The sequence below is a fragment of the Protopterus annectens genome, chromosome 5.part0, assembly GCF_019279795.1.
Source record: "Protopterus annectens isolate FY-2018-M chromosome 5.part0, PAN1.0, whole genome shotgun sequence".
NCBI lineage: Eukaryota > Metazoa > Chordata > Ceratodontiformes > Protopteridae > Protopterus > Protopterus annectens.
Window position 1 is genome coordinate 317,061,292 of NC_056735.1, and position 20,948 is coordinate 317,082,239.

Sequence of the window (20,948 nt, forward strand, 5' to 3'; positions counted from 1 at the left end):
TCATTGGCTGGGCCAAGTAGGTTTCCCATGGTGCACTGCTCCACATCCCCAGATCTCGTTTGCCGCTTGTGTAGCTCGGACGTGGTCTCACTTGGCTGTGGCTAAGTACCTTCTTTTTTGCTATTTCTCAGAGAAATTTGGTTTTTCTTACCCAAAAAGCTATTGTAATAGCTATTCTTGTTGCTGTGCTAGTTGTGTTTTTGTTGGTATCCCTGACTGTTCCAGCGGGCTAGGCCCGTTTTAGTTAGAGGACCTAGTCCTCCCCTCTGTTAGTTAAATTTAGTGTGATTGTGTTGGTCTTTGTGTCCCTTAGCAGAACTGTTTCAGTTAGAGGCTCTTAGATTGTGTTGAGTAGAGTATTTTCCTGTGTTTTCTACTTGTGTTCCGGCCCTTTTGTGATTTGTGTCTAGGTGGTTTCTCTGAGCGCTACTTGTAAGATGTCTAAGGATCAAAAAGAGCATAAGCCTTCTGGCTTTAAAAAATGTTCCGAGTGTGGATATAAAATGTCCATCACGGATGGACACTCTGTGTGTTTATTGCCTTGGAGCCATCCATTTACAGGAGTCGTGTAGCTTTTGCCACACATTCAGTCCTATGGTGCTCCAGGAGAGGAAAGATAAATTAATCCTAAAGGGACTTCTAAAACCATCGTTTGAGGAAGCTATAGACTCTGCTTCCAGTCCTCAGTCTAAATCCAAAGCTAAGAAAAGGTCTCCGGCTCCGTCTGCCACTTCGGAGCCTCCGGAGAAGATTACTGTATTAGATTCTGCCTCCTCTGCTCCACTGTCCTCGGGACCGCAGGAGGTATCAGTGCTAACTGAATCGGCGTCTGCTCCTATTATCCTTGAACCTATTCGGAGCCGGTCGCCCAGTGTGAGACATGGTTCACCTGACAAGAGCTCTCCATCCCCATCGCTCTCCTCCAAATCCTCCAGGCTTTCTGATTTGGATGTTGATAGGGTGGTGCAGAGGCTTCTGCAGTCGCCGGTGTTGGCTAAATTGTTCTTGGCTCTGACCCACTCGGCTCTGGAGCCAGTTCCTATGACCATTTTGATGATTTCTCCTCCGAGCACATCCTTGTAGTCGGAGCCAGAATGCTCCACTCCGAGTGCTGTTCCTGTGCCGGCTCCGATACCCCCTCCGGGTCTATCTGTGCCGACCTCTGCTCCGACCATGTCGGTTCCATCCACAGGGTTCGGGACTCAGGTCTCTTTGGTCAGGCCTGAGGCGGATACTTCGGGACATCTGTCTGTTCAGAGTCTCCCTCTTGGTGCATTGGCTCATGAGACCCCCAGTTGTGGCCTTGGAGGCCAGTCGGTCCTTGGGGGGGGGGTGGCCTTCGAGGCCATGCGGAGCGCGCTGGCCAGATCGTCAGCTACATCACTCGGGTCGGTCATTCCGCCCCCCACCACCCTGGTGAGAGCCTCTGATACCCACCTATCCACGGACAGTAAGGATACCCCCACGAGTGGTCCCCAACTTCCTGAGGGTCTCCCGGAGTCCTTGCCTGAGGAGCCTCCTAGAAAGAAATTGTGCAAGAGGAAGCACATAGACTCCCAGGATGAGTCTCACATCTCTGATACTGACCTCGAGGAATCGGAAGGGTCCCCCAAGTCATCCTCTGATGATGATTCCTTCTCCAATATCCTGGAGATACTGAAACAGAGGTGACTGGCCTTCCAAAGCTCCTTCCGAGGAGGAGTCAATATTTCTTAAGGCTTTTGGTGCTCAACCCTCCGCCTCCTGGGTGTCTCCACCCTTCGAACGCGTCCCAACAAATTCCTTTCCGCCCCCCAGGGCAAAGAGTTTCTGTCAAAAGGAGTCCCTGTAGATGCCATGGTGGTGGCAACAGCCACCCAGAAAGAAGTAGCAGAGTCTTCATCTGTCTGTCCTCTTAACAAGGAGTCTAGGACCATGGATCGGTACGGGAAGCGTACCCTATCTTCAGCAACCTTCACTTTACGGTCGCTGAATTATCTGTCTCACTTCACTCTGCTCCAGAGAGATCTCCTCAAAGAGTTGGGAGATACTCTTGCGGGTAACTTACCTGAGGCAGTGGCTCAAATGGTTAGCGCCCAGGTCTCTACCCTCAACTCCATTGCTAACTCGTCCATGCGGCTCATTTCGTATGCAGCCAAGGGAGCGAGTAGGACAGCAAGCTCAGGGGTCACCCTTAGAAGGCAAGCCTGGCTGCACCTGTGTCACTTTGCGAAGGCCTTCAAGTCTTCCTTTACTGACGCCCATTTGACGGTTCCTCCTTGTTTGGGAACAAAGTAAAAGACACCCTCACCAGGTGCGAGCAAGAGGAAAAGACCCTGTCTGCAGCAGTGGTCCGTTTTTTCCTTCCTTCTAGGCCTTATCCCAAGGCCCAGCGGGGGGGAAGATGTGGTTCAAGAAATCAGAGGTTTTTTCCTGCAGCATAAGGTGAACCCCCCCCCTCCAGAGGCGGGGGGGGGTATTCAGGGAGACGTCGCCCCAGAGGCAGAGGGGGCCCTCGCAACTCGGGAGACCACGTCTCCTTCCGTGGCTCTCCATACTCTCACTCCTGAGGGTGTGCCCGACTGTGCTTATCCAGAGCCAGTCGCAGGTTGAATTTCCTTATACCCGGAAGCCTGGGAGAGCATTACTCAGGACCGATGGGTATTATGGATAATTTCCGGAGGTTACCTCATTCCATTCTCGTCAGTACCCCCACCAATCACAAAAATCCCAGACGTTCCACCCAGTCAAATGGATCAAGCAGCCTCAGAGGTTTCGCAGCTGCTAGAAAAAGTAGCCACCCAACGAGTCCCCTCAGACCAGATCGGATTAGGGACTTACTCAAGATTCTTTTTGCTGCCGAAAAGAACAGGGGACCTGAGACCCATACTAGATCTCAGTCAACTCAACAATCGCGTACACAAGTCCAAGTTCCGTATGGTCACACTACAATCGATTCTGCCATTGTTGGGAGAGGAGGTATGGATGTCCTTCAAGGATGCATCTGCAGTCCTAACAAATGGGTTGTCCTGGCCTCAGGCAGCCCTTCGGTCGGCCGGATTCCAAAGTCTGTGTCTGGCCTCGGCTGATGTCGCACTTCACCCGACGTCATAGCTGCAGTTCTTCGGGTATAAAGGCATCAGCCGACGCCATTTTCCTCCGTCTTGCTTGCCGCGTGGCGCCCGAAGCAGAAGCTGTTCGCAAGTGCCGGTCGGTCAGAACCAGAGATTGCTACTACCGAAGACTTCTAAAAAGCTAAGTACCCCGTTGGGGACTCTTTCTTGCCTCAGCCGATGTCAGAAAAAGTGAATAACTGTTTAACTTGTGGGAAACAAATACCTCATAAAGATTTCCACTCTTACTGCCCACCTTGTTTAGGCCCAGACCACGACGTAGCAGCTTGTCTAGCCTGTGCTTCCTTCAACCGACGAACACTTAGACGTCGGTCGGAGTTTGCAGAGGAGTTTTTCGGCTCCGCTTTTGCTTGTATCATGCCGTCGGAGACTCCGACTTCACATTTTAGCTAAAAAGCGTAAGGAAAAGGACGGACACTCGCAGTCCGCAGTTTCGGCCGAAACCGTGGCTAAGCCAACCGCGAGTGTCTCTGTTTCGACTGAAGCAGAGTCCGCGGTTCTTCCTTCGGCCGAAAGCATGCCTCCTACCAAGGCCTCTTCCAGCATGGCTGAATCTGCTACTGAAAATCCACCTGCTCTTACAGTTTCTCAGGATTTATCAGATACTATCCCCTTAGATGTATCTACTCCTGCACGTGGAGCTGCTAGGCCCCCTGCATCCATGTCAATTAAGGCTTTTGCCAGGGCTAAAGCAGCTAAATCTTCAAAGGCCGTGCCTGCTAAAGCCCACTCTCACAGGCCTAGCTCTAGTACTCAAATGCTTAGTCTAGCAGAGGATCTCATTTCTTTGATCAGGGGAACCCAGTCTCACCCTGACAGGGCCTCTCACCCACCTCCAGAGAAGAGGCTTAGAGCAGAGCCCCCTGAGCCAGTTTCTTCAGATTATTCCTCTGATGATTCAGAAAATACAAATCCTCCAGAGGGCCCTTATTCTCCATATGAGGACTCTGATGCAGAGGATTCCATACCTTCTGCCTCTCCTCCTGAGGAATTTTCTTTTGGGGAAACCTTGCATGCTATGAGGGAACAATTTCAATGGCATTGCCAGGATTTTTCAGACTCTAGGAAAAGGCTTAGGACCTTTTTGCATTTACCACAGCATAGGCCTTTAGCTATTCCTCCAGTACTTACAGTTGTGGATGATGCATTTAATGATGCTTGTACTGCCCCTGACTCTCTGCCTCCGGCCCCTGCTAAGCCCGACAGATACTACAGGGTTCGGACGACATTATCATTTGTATAAGGCTCCTATTGCAGATCCTGAAACTATTTCACAGGGCCCCAAAGCTGTAGCAGTTGCCTCTGCCAAAACCCTCCCTCTGAAAGAGAATCTAGGGCATTGAGAGATGGGGTAAAAAAAGTTTATACTTCTGCTACTCTTTCGGCTAGGGCCTTAAACTGTCAATTCCACATGATTCAGTATCAGGAATTTCTGTTAGATCAGCTCACTAAAAAACTGTCCTCACCTGAACCTTTAGACCGCAAGTCCCTTCAGGATTTGGTGCATAACACTCAGCAGGTCAGTAATCATTCCTTAAAATGCGGCTATGATGCACTGGAGGCTTCCTTTAGATCAGCTATGACTGGTACAGTGATCAGAAGGCATGCATGGTTAAAAGAACAATCCCTACCAGACCATGTAAAGTCAAAGCGTCTAGATGCTCCCATGGAAAAGCACAGTTTGTTTGGTTCCCCTGCACAGCAAGTGTTGAAGAAGGTGGAAGAAAAAGCTAAATCTGTCCAGACAGTCAAGGATTTCTTACAGGTCCAGCCTCCGTGGTTTAGTAGGAACTGGCCTTCCAAGAATTGGTCCTTTCCAGACTCCACCAGAGCACAGAGAAGCAGAAATAGACGCCCTAGAGGCAGAGGTCAATCCAGAGGTGCCTACAGGGGACGTCAGTGGCAGCCTAACAGCCAGAGAACTACTGCCACAGATCCAGCCACTACCACTTCTACAGGACAATCACAGTGACTTGGCTCTGAAACCGCCTACCAGGGAACAACTGGCAGCACCCTTAGGCGGAAAATTAGCCTTATTTTCAGTAAATTGGCATTACATTACAGGAGACAAATGGATTTTACAGACAATAGACAAAGGCTACAGGTTTCACTTCCATACTCTTCCAAGGAAGAGAGGAATGCCAAACCTACCTCCAAACCAAAGGACAAACGCTCTACAGCAAATAGACCACTTACTAAGGATGAGAGCTATAGAAAAGGTACCGGCTATGGAACAAGGACAAGGATTTTATTCAAGGCTTTTCCTAGTACCAAGAAAGGAAAAACAATGGAGACCTGTCCTCGACCTGTCCGCTCTAAACACATATCTCATTGTTCCAAAATTCAAAATGCTGACCCTACAGCAACTTCTTCCCATGCTGGGCAAGGAGTCTTGGCTGGTGACTCTGGATCTCAAGGAGGCATACCTGCACGTCCCCATACGACCAAATTGCAGAAGATACCTCAGATTTCTTGCAGGATCAGAGCATTATCAATTCTCAGCATTGCCTTTTGGCTTGTCTACTGTGCCCAGAGTATTCACGAAATGCCTGACATCAGTAATTGCTCATTGCAGGCTTCAGGGAATTCAAATTTATCCATACTTGGACGACTGCCTGTTACAAGCGGACAGCAAAGACAAATTAACAAAAGATTTGAAAAAGGTTATTCACCTGCTGCAAGCCCTGGGATACACAGTCAACACAAAAACGTCAAGGCTGATACCATCCCAAAGGATAACCTTCCTGGGTGCAGAACTGGACACATCAAACCAGATGGCATTCCTCACAGCAGAAAAACAGAAGCAGCTACCACTCTATTTCATGGCATTAACAACGCAGAACCAGCTTACAGCAAGGAAAATCCTGCAAGCCCTGGGTTACATGGCATCCTGCATAATATTAATTCCACATGCCAGACTACATATGAGGAAGTTGCAATGGTACCTGAGGAATTTATGGTCTCAGCACAAGCACAGCCTAGAAACCAAAATTCCAATCATTCCATGCCTGAAGCAAGAATTCCAGTGGTGGGCCCAGGCCTGTCAATTGAACAAAGGACTGCCCTTCCACAGGCCTCACCCAAGGCAGACTATCACCACGGACGCCTCAGACCTCGGTTGGGGGGCACACATGGAGGACAAGTGCATACAAGGCTTATGGACTCAAGACCAGATGAACCTACACATAAATCAAAAAGAGATGCTGGCAGTAAAACAGGCAATTCAGACATTCAGACCATTTCTACAACAGGGTCATTTGCTGATAAGGACGGACAACACCACAGTTATGTGGTATATCAACAAACAGGGAGGCACACATTCATATCCTCTATGCCGGATGGCAGTGGACCTCTGGAATGTGGCCCTGAGCCTCAACATTCAGCTCCAAGCCATATTCGTGCCAGGAAAAGAAAATATACTAGCAGACATCTTAAGCAGAACCACCACGGATGCCCACGAATGGATGCTGCATCCAGACATCTTCAAAACCATCACAAGGAAATGGGGGCTGCCTGAAATAGACCTGTTCGCATCCCCACACAACCACCAATTGAAAAAATTATGCACAAGGACATATCACCCACTTGCTTGGAAGGTGGACTCCCTATCCTTCACTTGGGAAAACCTGACAGCATATGCATTCCCACCTCTTCCTTTGATGCACAAAGTGCTACTGAAGATCAAAGAAGATCACCCGAGGATCATCTTGATAGCTCCAGATTGGCCGAGGCAACATTGGTTCCCGCTACTGAGGAGAATTTCCCGGGAACACGCATGGCCTCTACCCCTACTACCTCTACTGCTAACACAGAACAACTTCAAAATCCTGCATCCAAACTTGAAAACACTGCAGCTAGCTGCTTGGAACATTACATAAGGAAAAATAACCCAGATTTATCTCAAAGGGTTAAAGACATTATCTTGGAGGCTCGCAGACCCTCAACAAGGAAAACATATTCAGCAAAATGGAAAAGATATCTCATTTGGAGTGCAACAAAAGGAGTAGATGCATCATTGGCAAACATAGCTAACATCCTGGAATACTTAGCAGAGCTTTTCCACAATGGTCTGTCTTACTCCTCCATTAAGATTCATGCATCAGCAATTTCAGCAGAAGACAACATGGATCCTCCAGTCTTTTCTCAACCTCTACTCAGGCAGTTTCTCAGAGGAATTAAAAATGTAAAGCCACCAAGGAAACCACCATTGCCTACATGGGACTTGAACTTTGTGTTAGAAAAGTTGACACTCCCCACTTTTGAACCAGCAGCAACAGCAGAATTACAGTACTTATCTTGGAAGACTGCATTCCTGCTTGCAATCACTTCAGCTAGAAGGGTTTCTGAATTACAGGCATTAATGGCAGTACAGCCCTTCCTTATCTTCCATCAGGATAGAGTGTCCATGAGAACTAATCCTACCTTTATGCCAAAGGTGGTCTCCAGGGTATCATTAAACCAAGCAATACACCTACCAACATTCTTCCCCAGCCCACAGAACAGGGGGGAAAGATTGCTGCATACCTTGGATGTACACAGACAATTGCGCTACTACCTGGACAGAACCAAGAACAATAGAAAAACTGACCAGCTTCTGGTAGCATATGCAACAGGAACGGAAGGAAAAGCAATTTCAAAACAAACTATCTCAAAATGGATAGGAAATCGCATTAGATTTTGTTACTCTTTTCATGGAAAGGCAACTCCAGAAAACATCAGACCTCATTCCACAAGGGCTGCAGCCACTACTACAGCTTTCTTACGAGTGGCTACCAAAGACATTTTAGAAGCTGCTACTTGGAGCTCCGTGCATACATTTGCCAAGCATTATAATCTACCTTTATACTCCCGATCCCGAGCAGGTTTTGCCAGGGATCTTAACTACACCATAAACTCTTAGTGCCTCCTTAGTGCCTCCTCCCCCAGTTTGGCTATGGTATTCTACCCATTTGTTAGGACTGCAGATGCATCCTTGAAGGACATAGTACAGTTTTGTACCTACCATAAATGTAGATGTCCGAGAGGTATGCATCTGCAGTCAGGATTACCCACCCTCCTTCCCCTCTGTGGTACTCCTAGGGTATTTGCCCATCTTGTAGCTAGCTGGGGGAATCTATTATGGTGTATTTGTTTGTATATATGTATATACATGTTCATTTCTGTTTGCTCTCTATTGTTTGGAAACATTTGCATTTATCCAAATTTAGCCTTCCTAGAGGGCACCTGGCATCTGGGGCAGGAAACCCTGAGGAAAATGGCGTCGGCTGATGCCTTTATACCCGAAGAACTGCAGCTATGACGTCGGGTGAAGTGCGACATCAGCCGAGGCCAGACCCAGACTTTGGAATCCGGCCGACCGAAGGGCTGCCTGAGGCCAGGACAACCCATTTGTTAGGACTGCAGATGCATACTTCTCGGACATCTACATTTATGGTAGGTACAAAACTGTACTTTGTGCTCCATCTACCTCAAGGATGCTTACTACCATGTAAAAATGGACAGAGCATCCAGGAGTCACCTACGTTTCCGGGTGGGAGCCAGTCACTTCCAGTTTCGAGCCCTGCCCTTTGGTCTCACCACAGCCCCCAGGGTGTTCAAATTTATGGCGGTGGTGACGGCTCACTTGAGACGTCAGGGATTCCAAGTGTTTCTGTTCCTGGACGACTGGCTCCTTACCGCCCCCACCAGGCATCAACTAGTTCAGACCAGGGAAGCTACCATCAGTCTATGTCACCAGTTGGGCATAACAATAAACTGGGAAAAATCTGCCTTATTGCCCTCACAGCATGTCACCTTTATAGGAGCAGATTTAGATACCATTCAAATGCGAACATTCTTACCACAAGAAAAGATCACAGTATTACAACAACAAATACACATGCTGATGCCCCTGAGACGAGCGAAGGCAAGACTGGTTCTCCAACTCCTAGGGACCATGGCAGCAACTATCATGTTGATTCCTCTAGCGAGATTACACATGAGACTTCTTCAGTGGCTCCTCTTTGTCCAATGGTCCCCCCAAAGACTTCCATTATCTCATCCCATCTTACTCACGGACAGGTGCAAGCAGGACCTCCGTTGGTGGCTGTGTACCAACAATTTGAACGGGGGAAAGCCCTTCGTTCCACCCGTCCCTGTTGCCACGGTGACCACGGACGCCTCCCATATGGGGTGGGGGGGCATTATCTCTGCAGGACAGTTCAAGGCACGTGGCAGGAACACGAGATACATTTGCATATAAACGTCCTGGAGATGAGAGCAGTGCTTCTTGCATTGCAGGCACTTCAAGAAAATCTTCCTCTAGGGACTATTGCGGTACACTCAGACAACATGTCAGTAGTGTGGTATCTCAACAAGCAAGGGGGAACCCGGTCTTACCCTCTGTGCAGAGATGCTATGCGAGTGTGGCATTGGGCAATAGCTTCCCAAAGGTTTCTGGTGGCAACGCACATTCCGGGGAAGTCCCAACGTAATAGCGGACAGGCTAAGCGGAGCTATCCTTATTCCTTACGAGTGGTCCCTGAATCGCCTGGTTGCAGAGCAAATCTTCAGCAGATGGGGTCAGCCTTGCTGCGACCTTTTTGCCAGCCCTCTCAATGCAAAATGCAGCAACTGCTTCACGCTGATCCCCCCCACAGGGGGAATCACCCAGGGACGCTCTGGTTCACGATTGGCCCTCCAGTCTGCTTTATGCTGTCCCTCCATTTCCCCTGCTGTCAAGGGTGATTCAGAAAGCGCAATCCTTGGGAAGCAGAATGATTATGATTGCCCCACACTGGCCTCATCAAGTCTGGTTCCCCTTTCTTCAACCATACATTGTGGACACTCCTTGGATTCTGGATCCTCAACCAGATTTACTGACACACTTGGGGCATTTCCACCCCTCTCTGACACTCCGGTTGACAGCCTGGCTACTGCACTTCCATCGTTAGTCAGACGTCATAATTTCTCACTGTAAGTGGTCCATATATTATCGTCTTCTCATAAGCCATCCACTAGAAAGATTTATTCTAGTAAATAGAAAAGGTTCCCTCTGGGCCCATACCAGAGGCATTGATCCGTACACAGCCCCAATAAGATTCAGTTCTGGAGTTCTTGTCTACGCTTTTCTATCAGGGGTCCGCATCAGCCACCATCAAAGTTCAGCTGGCGGTGATATCTAATTTCCACGTAGCGAATGAACCTAGTCTTATGGCACACAGACTATGCACAGCATTCCTTAAAGGTACTCTGTTGCTTCGTCCCCCAGTGTCCGAACCTATCATGCCCTGGGATCTCAGTTTTGTTCTACAAGCCCTTACTTTACCACCATTTGAGCCTGCGGCTACCTGTGAGTTAAAATTCTTGACATGGAAAACAGCATTCTTAACAGCAGTCACTTCAGCGAGGCGGGTTTCGGAAATTCAAGCACTCTCCATCAAACCCCCATATTTAATCTTCCGTAACGATAGGGTCTCTTAGACCAAATCCCTCGTTCCTTCCTAAAGTGGCTTCTGTGTCTAATATGAATCAGTCCATTGAGTTGCCTGTTTTCTTCCCCCACTTTTCCAACAAGGCAGAATTTAGATTTCACTAACTGGATGTGCATAGACAATTACGCTTCTATCTACACCGGACAAAAGATATCCAAAAATCTGGCCAACTCTGTCTCCTTTTCGGAAATCTGAATGGGTTCCCCGGTTTCCAAGGTCACGCTGTCTAGATGGATAGCCAGTTGCATTTCTTTCATCTATCAGGCAGGAGGTAAAAATTTGCCTTTTCCAGTCAAGGCACATTCCACTCGGGCTGTCTCTACATCCACAGCCTATCAAGCTAGATTGTCAGTGGATGATATATGTGCTGCAGCTACTTGGGCTTCTCCTCACACCTTTGTTTCTCATTACAAATTGGACGTGGTCTCCAGGGGCAGGTCTTTCTTTGACTCCACAGTTCTCAGGAGTATTTTCCTATGAGACACTCAGGATGTAGGTGCTAGGGACGCTGTCCCACAGGTAAGAATGTAGGCGAGATAGGACTGCATAACATCAAGAGGTTATGTACTCACCATAACGTTCGATGTATGTAGTCCATCTCGCCTCACATTCTTACTTACCCTCCCTCCTTCCCCCCTTCCTGGAGGATTTGAAGGATAAGCTGCCATCTACAGAGTCCCTTTGATTACTTTATTTTTTTTATATGGATGTGATGTGTGTTTGGAGTACATATGATTTTGCAGCAAACTAGATCTGGGGATGTGGAGCAGTGCACCATGGGATACCCACTTGGCCCAGCCAGTGAGAGACTTCAAGCTAGTAAGAATGAGGTGAGATGGACTACATACATCGAACGTTATGGTGAGTACATAACTTCTTGTTCTCTCTCTCTTCAGTATCAGGGCTATTCAACCTGTCCCAGCAGGACAAAGGGGACAAGGTTTTTATTCAAGACTGTTCCTGGTTCCCAGAAAAGAAAAGCCCTGGCGTCCGATCCTGGACCTGTCTATTCTCAACACCTTTCTGGTGGTTCCAAAATTCAAAATGCTAACTCAACAGCTTCTTCCTATGCTAGCCAAGGATGCCTGGCTGGCATCCCTAGACTTAAGCTTACCTGCACATCCCAATAAGGGAATCCTGCAGGCAGGGGCTCCATGCACTGTCTGTTCTCTGCACTTCCCTTTGGCTTATCCATTGCGCCCAGGGTATTCAAAAAGTGCCTAGCTCCAGCCATTGCATTTTGCAGGCAGAGAAATATTGAGATTTATCCATACTTGGAAGATTGCCTGATTCAGGCAGAAAGTCAGGACTTGCTACTACAACACCTGGCATTTGTAAAGAGACTTCTAACCTCACTGGGGTACACCATCAACGAGAAGAAATTACACCTCTTACCCTGCCATCAGATTGTATTCCTGGGAGCAAGCTTGACCACAACTTCCCAGATGGCATTCCTCACTCCGGAGAAACAAGTTTGACAACCTGCTTCAACCTACTGGCCACAAAAACCCAGCTATGTGCAAGGAAAATCCTGCAAGCCCTGGGGTTGATGGCTTCTTGCATTCTGTTCATTCCATATGCAAGACTGCATATGAGGAAACGTTAATGGTATCTAACAAGTCTATGGTGTCAACATTCTCAGGACCTGGAAACAATGATTCCTATCACCCCTTGTCTAAGGGTAGAGTTCCTTTGGTGGGCAGAGGCCTGCTGCCAGAACAAGGGACTCCTTTCACTCTACCCCCTGCCGCCCAAACCCTAATACACATCAGACTATGCATGGGGGGCTCACATGGCAGGGCAGTGCATTCAGGGCAAATGGAACCCGAAACAGATGCACCTGCATATCAATCAAAAAGAAATGTTGGCTGTACAGAATGCTCTGACAGCCTTCAAAGACCTTATTCTTCCAGGACAACTATTGGTAAAGACAGATAACACCACAGTTATGTGAAACATAAACAAGCAGGGGGGAACCCGTTCCTACCCACTCTGCAGACTAGCCATGGCTACCAAGTGAACCTGCAAGCTCAATTCCTGCCAGGCAAAGTAAATTCACTGGCAGACGACATAAGCAGAAATCTCATGGACCCACACAAATGGAAACTGGAACCCAAAATATTCAAGCTCTTGAGGAGCAAATGGAGGACACCAGAGGTAGACCTGTTTGCCTCCCCTCAGAACTACCCACAGTCAAGCTTGGAAAGTGGATGGCCCTGTCCTTTACCTGGGAAAGCCTCTCATTTTATGCCTTTCCCCCTCTGCCTCTCCTCTCGAAGGTTCTACTTAAGATCAAACAGGACAAGCCAAGGACAATCCTGATTGCCCCAGGCTGGCCACGCCAGCACTGGTACCCCCTTTTGCGCAGTCTGACAGTGTTGCAACCATGGCACCTGCCTCAGACCCCTTCCCTGCTGTCCCAGCAGGCGGGCCAGATTCTGCACCCTCTGCTTCAAACCCTGAACCTTGCAGCCTGGCTAATTCCCTGAGCTCACCTCTAACAACCTTCAGTAAGCAGGTGCTGGATGTCATTCTTGAGGCAAGGAGGCCTAGTACTAGACAATCCTATTCAGAAAAGTGGAAAATATACTGTTCCTGGAGCAAGGCTCAGGGGATGGGCACAATGGTGCTCAGCTTACCTCATGTTCTAGATTATTTAACAGAAATGCTCCACAAGCCGCCTATATTTCTCTTCAATTAAGATTCATGCCTCTGCCATTTCAGCACATTATAATACTGAGCCACCCCTCTTCTCTCATCCCCTACTAAAACAATTCCTTAGAGGGGCCAAATATATAAGACCCCCCCCCCCATTCTTGAGGCAAGGAGGCCTAGTACTAGACAATCCTATTCAGAAAAGTGGAAAATATACTGTTCCTGGAGCAAGGCTCAGGGGATGGGCACAATGGTGCTCAGCTTACCTCATGTTCTAGATTATTTAACAGAAATGCTCCACAAGCCGCCTATATTTCTCTTCAATTAAGATTCATGCCTCTGCCATTTCAGCACATTATAATACTGAGCCACCCCTCTTCTCTCATCCCCTACTAAAACAATTCCTTAGAGGGGCCAAATATATAAGACCCCCCCCCCCCCAGGAGAGCTCCCACTCCAGCCTGGGACCTTAACTTTGTATTGGAAAAACTCGCTCTTCTCCCCTTTGAACCAGCTGCTACAGCAGAGTTGAAATTCCTTTCTTGGAAAAAAGCCTTACTTCAAGCCATCACTTCTGTAAGAAGAGTATCTGAACTGCAGGCCCTCATGGCAGTAGAACCCTTCATTATCTTCCATGTGGACATGATTTCCCTCAGGACTAATCCATCCTGTATGCCCAAAGTGGTGTCTAGTGTGGCTCTAAACCAGTCCATTAATTTGCCTACTTTTTCCCTCAAAATAATAAGAAATTATACTGCATTTTTTTGGACGTGCACAGACAGCTTACATTCTATTTGGACAGAACTAAGCCTCTCAGAAAATCTGACTAGCTTGCTAGTTAGCTTTGCTGCAGGGGCAGAGGGGAAGGCCATTTCAAAGCAAACCATTTCCAAATGGATAGCCCATTGCATACATTTCTGCTACAAACACCTTGGAAAAACCTACCCCACAGGGGATAAGATCACATTCCACCAGGGCTGCATCTACCTCTACAGCATTTCTCAGAGGAGTCCCTACCAGGGACATTCTGGAAGCTGCTACCTGGAGCTCTGTACATGGTGTCACCAAGCATTACCACCTGCCTATCTTTTCTAAATCCAGAGCTGGATTTGCCACAGCAGTCTTACAAGGCCTGATTGCTAGCCCTAATGCTCTTTAACTGCCTCCACCCTTCCTTTGCTTTGGAATCAACCCAAATGTAATGACTGCAGCAGTGAAACACGAAGAACATAGTACAGTTGTGTACACTTACCATAAATGTAGATGTTCAAGTGTATTCACTGTTGCAGTCCTGGTTACCCTCCCTCCAGCCCCCCCGACTTCTCTTTCTGCCTTTCCTTCTTATTTGTCTTGTATTATTATATTATATCATGTGTATTTGTTTTTGCTGTGGGTGTCCCATACCATATAATTGCTTCCTATTGTGGGGGCACCTGACATCTAGGGCAAGAAAAACTGATGTAATGGCGTCAGCTGCATGTTTTATACCCCTGACGTCATGGAAGAAGCGACAGCTTCCAACGCAGAAATCCGAAGACTCTGGTATTCAGGCCGGCTGAGGGCTACCTGCAGGCAGATAACCTAGATGTGATGACTGCTACAGTGAATACACTCAAACATCTACATTTATGGTAAGTGTACACAACTGTACTTTCCCCTCTCTGTGGTCTGTTGTCCACCCTGGAAGTTAGATCCAATTCCGGATCTCATCTCTCATGCCTCAGGGATTCCCCATCCAGACCTGGACAGTCTGAAGCTCACTGCTTGGCTGCTCCAGTTCACATGATAGGACACCCTGGTTATCCTCACTGGTCAAAAGGATTTTGGTTGCAGCTCATAAATCTTGTACCAGGAAGATTTATTCCAGCAAGTGGAAATGTTTTTCTGTTTGGGCTTCAAAGCATGACCTAGACCCCTTCACTGCTCCAGTTGAGGCGGTTTTAGAATTTTTAGCAATTTTTTTTTCAGCAAGGTACCAGTTCTTTTATGGTTAAGGTCCAACTGGCAGCTGTTGTATCTAGCTTTCATGTAGGTGACAGTATGGCTTCTCTAGCTTCTAAGCTTTGTAAAGACTTTTTAAAAGGCATCTATTTTCTTCGGCCACCAGTTAAGGACCCAATGCTTCCCCTAGGATCTCACACTAGTTCTGCAAGCTTTGGTCTTGCACCCCCCCCCCCCCTTTGAGCTTGCAGTGTCAGTGGGATTACAGTTTCTGTCCTGGAAGACTGTTTTCTTGGTCGCTATTATATCTGCCAAAAGGGTCTCTGAGCTTCAAGCATGGTCAGTCAAGCCTCCTTGATGTTCGTGTTTCACTGTTGCAGTCATTACACTTGGGTTATCCTTCTGGGAGGCTACCCGCAGTCTGCCTGAATTCCAAAGTCTTGGTCCGGCGTCGGTTGCTGTCCCCTCTTCCCTGACGTCAGTGCGCCAGGGGTATAAAAGATGCAGCCGACACCATTTTCTTCAGTCTTTCTTGCCGCACGGTGTTCGAAGCAAAAGCAGTTTGCAAGTGCCTGTTGGCCGACTCCTGGGATTTTCGAAATTGAATTTCAGATACGAAGTCTTCAATAAAGCTAAGTACCCATTGGGGAATGCTCCAGACTGATGTCAGAAAACTTAAACTATTGTATTTCTTGTGGGAAGCAAATACCTCATAAGGATTTTCACTCGGTGTATTTCTTGCCTAGGCCCTGACCACGACATTGCTAGTTGTCAGTTTTGTGCTAGATATAACCAACACACTATTAAGCGTTGGTTTGATTTTGCTTTTCATTACTTTGGCCGAAAGTTTAATTACATAATGCCATCGGAGCAGCCGACAACCAGAGTTCATAAAAAGCACAAGGAAAAAGAAAAGGACAGGCATCCGATGTCCAAAACCGACGAAGACTCATCTAGGCCAGTCGCCGGTTCTCAGCGAGGCGCTTTCGCAGCCCCTGACACCCACTACCTCAGAGCCACAGGCCGCCTCAGACTCCCACGTGGAGACCGCTAGGCCTCTGGATACTCAAGGTATTGGGCCTTCGGAAACTAATCCATCAGATGGGTCCGGAGCCGCTCAGCAGGCATCTGCTTCTGAGGGTGTTTTCAGACCTACACAGCTCTATATCAAGTCAACTTCAGCATCAAAGACAAAAACAGTTTTAAAGACAAGAAAACAAGTACAGCATTCTCCGGGACAGACTTCCATGCCTAAGAAACAGATGCTCAAAATGGCCGAAGACCTAATTACTTTGATCAGAGGCTTCCATCCCCCTCCTGATAAAAGGCAAGACACTGAATATGATTCCTCTGATCAGGTTTCCATTTCCTCTGACTCCTCTTCAGAACAGGGATAACTCTATTCCTCCCTATGAGGATTCTGATGCTGAAGAATCTTCCTTCAGCTTCTCCTCCTGAGGATTATTCATTTGGGGAAACCTTGCATACCATGAGGGAGCATTTCCACTGGGAGAGCCAAGATTATTCAGAGTCTAAGAAAAGGCTCAGAGACTTTCTTTTACTTCCTCAGCACAGACCTCTTGCTATTACTCGTATTCTAGACATTGTATATCATGTCTTTTCAGAGTCCAGCCTGTCTCCTGACTCTTTACCTCCTGCACCTGTTAAGCCAGACAGATACTACAGGGTTCCAGATTCTCATAAATTCCTATATAAGAACCCTGCTGCTGACCCAGAATCTATTTCACAGGGTCCCAAAGGGGTCAAAGCTGCTACTGCAAAAAACCTTGTCCCCTCAGATAGAGATTCTAGGGCACTGGACAGATTGGGGAAAAAAGTTTACACTTCTGCTACCTTGGCTATAAGGGCTTTAAATTGTCTGTTTCATATGCTTAAATATCAGCAATATTTAATGTCTCTGTTAAAGCAGAAAATGTTGACAAATTCTGAATGTGCTGAGAACAAGGAATTGCAGGATTTATTGCATGCAGCTGAATAAGTGGGAAAACATACTTTGCAATATGGTTATGATTCACTGGAGGCCTCTTGCAGGGCCGCTGTAACAGGCTCGGTCATTAGAAGGCATGCTTGGTTAAAAGTACAGACTCTGCCTGATCATGTTAAAGCAAAATTATTGGATGGTCCATTACAGCATGATACTTTGGTGTTAAGGCTGAAGAGGTGTTGAAGAAAATGGAGGATAAAGCTAAATCTATGCAGGCAGTGAAGGATTTCTTACAGGTGCAGCCACCCAGATTTAGCAGGAACTGGCCTTCTAAAAATTGGTCCTTTCCCGTGTCAGACAGGCCACAAAGAGGCAGATACAGATGCCCTAGATGCAGACAACAGCCCCAGGGCTCATACAGGCCCAAACAGTGGGGTGCTTCTATCTCCAAAAGCGGAGAAGACCAATCACAGCCATATTGGAAAATGTCCCAATGACTTCCCAATGCCAAGCATTTATCTTTTGGCAGAGCCCTTAGGGGGAAAGCTAGCACTTTTTTCACAAAATTGGCACATGATTACCCAGGACAAATGGGTTTTAAATATAGTCTCTCAGGGCTACAGTTTCCACTTTTACACCCTTCCAAAGGCAAAAGGTATGCCGGACCTGCCACACAATCAATGGGCAGAGGCACAAGTTTCATCCCTCATGGACATGAGGGCTATTCAGCCGGTGCCACAACAAGAGCAGGTTCAAGGATTTTACTCAAGACTTTTCTTAGTACCAAGAAAGGGCAAAGAATGGAGACCGATTCTGGACCTGTCTATTCTAAATTCTTTTCTGGTCGTTCCGAAATTCAAAATGTTGACTCTGCAGCAGATTCTACCCATGCTGGGCAAAAAGGCTTGGCTTGTAACTTTGGACCTCAAAGAGGTATACCTGCATGTCCCAATCAGACAATCTTGCAGAAGATACCTCAGATTCATAGCTGGCTAAAGCACTACCAATTCTCTGCACTGCCCTTTGGCTTATCTACTGCGCCCAGGGTCTTCACAAAATGCCTGGCACCGGTAATTGCATCTTGCAGACAAAAAGGAATTCAGATATATCCCTACTTGGACGACTGCCTTATTCAAGCAGAGACCAAAGACATTCTACTAAAGCATCTGGCGTTTGTAAAAAAGATTATTAATTTGCCTAGGGTACACACTAAACAAAAAGAAATCAAAACTAGTACCCTCTCAAGAGATAATATTCCTGGGTGCAAGCTTAAATACAACTGCCCAGATGGCTTATCTCACGTCAGACAAACAAAGGCATGTGACTTCTTACTTCGAAAACATGGCAACAAAGACCCAGTTATCTGCAAGAAAAATTCTGCAGGCTCTGGGCTACATGGCCTCCTGCATTCTGCTAATTCCATATGCAAGACTGCATATGAGGAAACTACAATGGTACCTAAAAAGTGTTTGGACTCAACATTGCCACAGCCTGGAATCATTAATTACCCTCATTCCTTGCCTACAACAGGAGTTTTGATGGTGGGCACAGGCCTGTCACCACAACAAGGGACAGCCATTCACTTTACCCACAGCCAGGCAAACACTAACAGATGCATCGAATTATGCCTGGGGGGCCCACATGGCAGGAAAATGTATTCAGGGCACATGGCCCCCAAGCCAAAGGCATCTACACATTAATCAAAAAGAGATGCTAGCTGTACAAAATGCCCTGACAGCCTACAAGGACCTACTTCATCCAGGACAGCTGCTGATAAAGATGGACAACACCACAGTCATGTGGTACATAAACAGGCGGGCACACATTCCTACCCCCTCTGCAGGCAAGCCATGATTTTGTGCAACACAGCATTGACTTACCAAGTACACCTGCAAGCACAATTCCTGCCAGGAAAAACAAACGCTCTGGCAGATTAAGCAGAAACCTCATGGACCCTCAGGAGTGGAAACTAGATCCACAAATTTTCAGCATGATCAGGAAAAAGGGACGCCCAGACATAGATATTTCTGCCTCCCCTCACAACTGCCAACTTCAGAGAAGTCTGCACAAGGGCTTATCACGAACAAGCATGGAAAAGTGGATGCCTTGTCATTCAGCTGGAACAACCTTACAGTATATGCCTTTCCTCCACTGCTTCTCCTCCCAAGATACTCCTAAAGGTCAGACGAGAAGCCACAAATGATACTGATTGCCCCGGATTGGCCACGCCAACACTGGTATCCAATCCTAAGGAGCTTGTCCCAAGGCCCAGCCTGGACATTACCTCAAATTCCTCATTCACTGACGCAACAAAACAATCCGATCCTGCACAGCCAACTCGGATCTCTAAATCTAGCTGCATGGAGGATACTGTAACAATTCAGAATACACCTCTCTCTCTAAAGTGGTTATGGATGTCATTTTGGAGGCCCAGCACCAGAAAATCTTATGCAGAAAAATGGAAGAGATTTTGTGCTTGGAGCCAGGCACAAGGAATTGACATGCTTGTTCCAAATATTCCTCAAATTTTACAATATCTGAGATGCTGGACAAGGGCCTATCCTTCTCATCAATTAAGATCCATGCCTCTGCCATTTCAGCTCATTACAATACAGATCCACCTATTTTCATATCCATTGCTTAGGCAGTTCCTCGGGGGGGGGGGGGGGGCAAAAACATAAGACCTCCAAGGAGAGCACCAATACCTGCATGGGACCTCAATTTTGTCTTGGAAAAACTCACAATGCCTACTTTTGAGCCAGCCAATACAGTTGGCATAAAATTCTTATTGGAAAACAGCTCTGCTCCTACCAATAACTTCAGCAAGAAGAGTCTGAGTTACAGGCATTAATGGCTGTGGAACCTTTCATTATCTTCCATCTGGACAGGTTTTCTCTAAGGACAAACCCGACATTTATGCCTAAGGTAGTGTCCAGTGTGGCTTTTAACCAAACCATTCATTTGCCTACTTTTTACCCAAAACCGCAGAATAAAAGGGGAGAGACTTCTGCATTCTTTGGACGTACACAGACAGCTACGCTTCTACTTGAATAAAACTAAAGCTTTCAGAAAGACTGAGCAACTTTGTGGCATATGCTGCAGGATCACAAGGAAAGGCTATCTCAAAGCAGACTATTTCAAAATGGATAGGGCACTGCATTCGTTTCTACTATTCACAACATGGTAAATCAGTGCCTAAGGGCATTAGACCACTTTCAACCTGGGTTGCAGCCACCTCAGCAGCCTTCCTTTTACTAAGCACTACCACTTGCCTCTTTACTCTAAATCCAGAGCAGGCGTTGCCACTGCAGTCTTGCAGAGCCTTATAGCTACTCCTAATTCTATTTAGACCCAGCCGCCCAACCTCAGCTTTGGGATTCAACCCAAGTGTAATGACTGCAACAGTGAAACATGATGAACATAGTACAGTTGTGTACCTACCATAAATGTAGATGTTAGAGTGTATTCACTGTTGCAGTCCAGGTTACCCACCCACTATCCCCCTTTCTTTGCTGGGACTTATCTGTACTTCTCTGTCCTATACAACCTATGTGGAGTATTTGCTTGTAGATGAAGGTATTGTTATTTTGGTGCATGCTTTTATTAGCTGGTAACCTGCCAGCAGGATAACCCAAGTGTAATGACTGCAACAGTGAATACACTCTAACATCTACATTTATGGTAGGTACACAGCTGTAGTTTTGGTATTGCGTAAGGACAGGGTGTCCATGCATACTATTCATCCTTTCTTCATAAAGTAGCTTCAGAAGCCAATATTTATCAAGTGATTAATCTCCCGGTTTTCTTTCCAAATTTTCAAAA

At 47.0% G+C, this 20,948-nt stretch overlaps 1 protein-coding gene across 1 annotated transcript in view; it reads left to right on the forward strand.

Moving 5' to 3' along the window:
• The window catches only part of EIF2S3 (eukaryotic translation initiation factor 2 subunit gamma), a 1,527,509-nt gene that overhangs the window by 926,864 nt on the left and 579,697 nt on the right, over positions 1-20,948 (forward strand). The gene's annotated exons all lie outside the window — the stretch shown is intronic.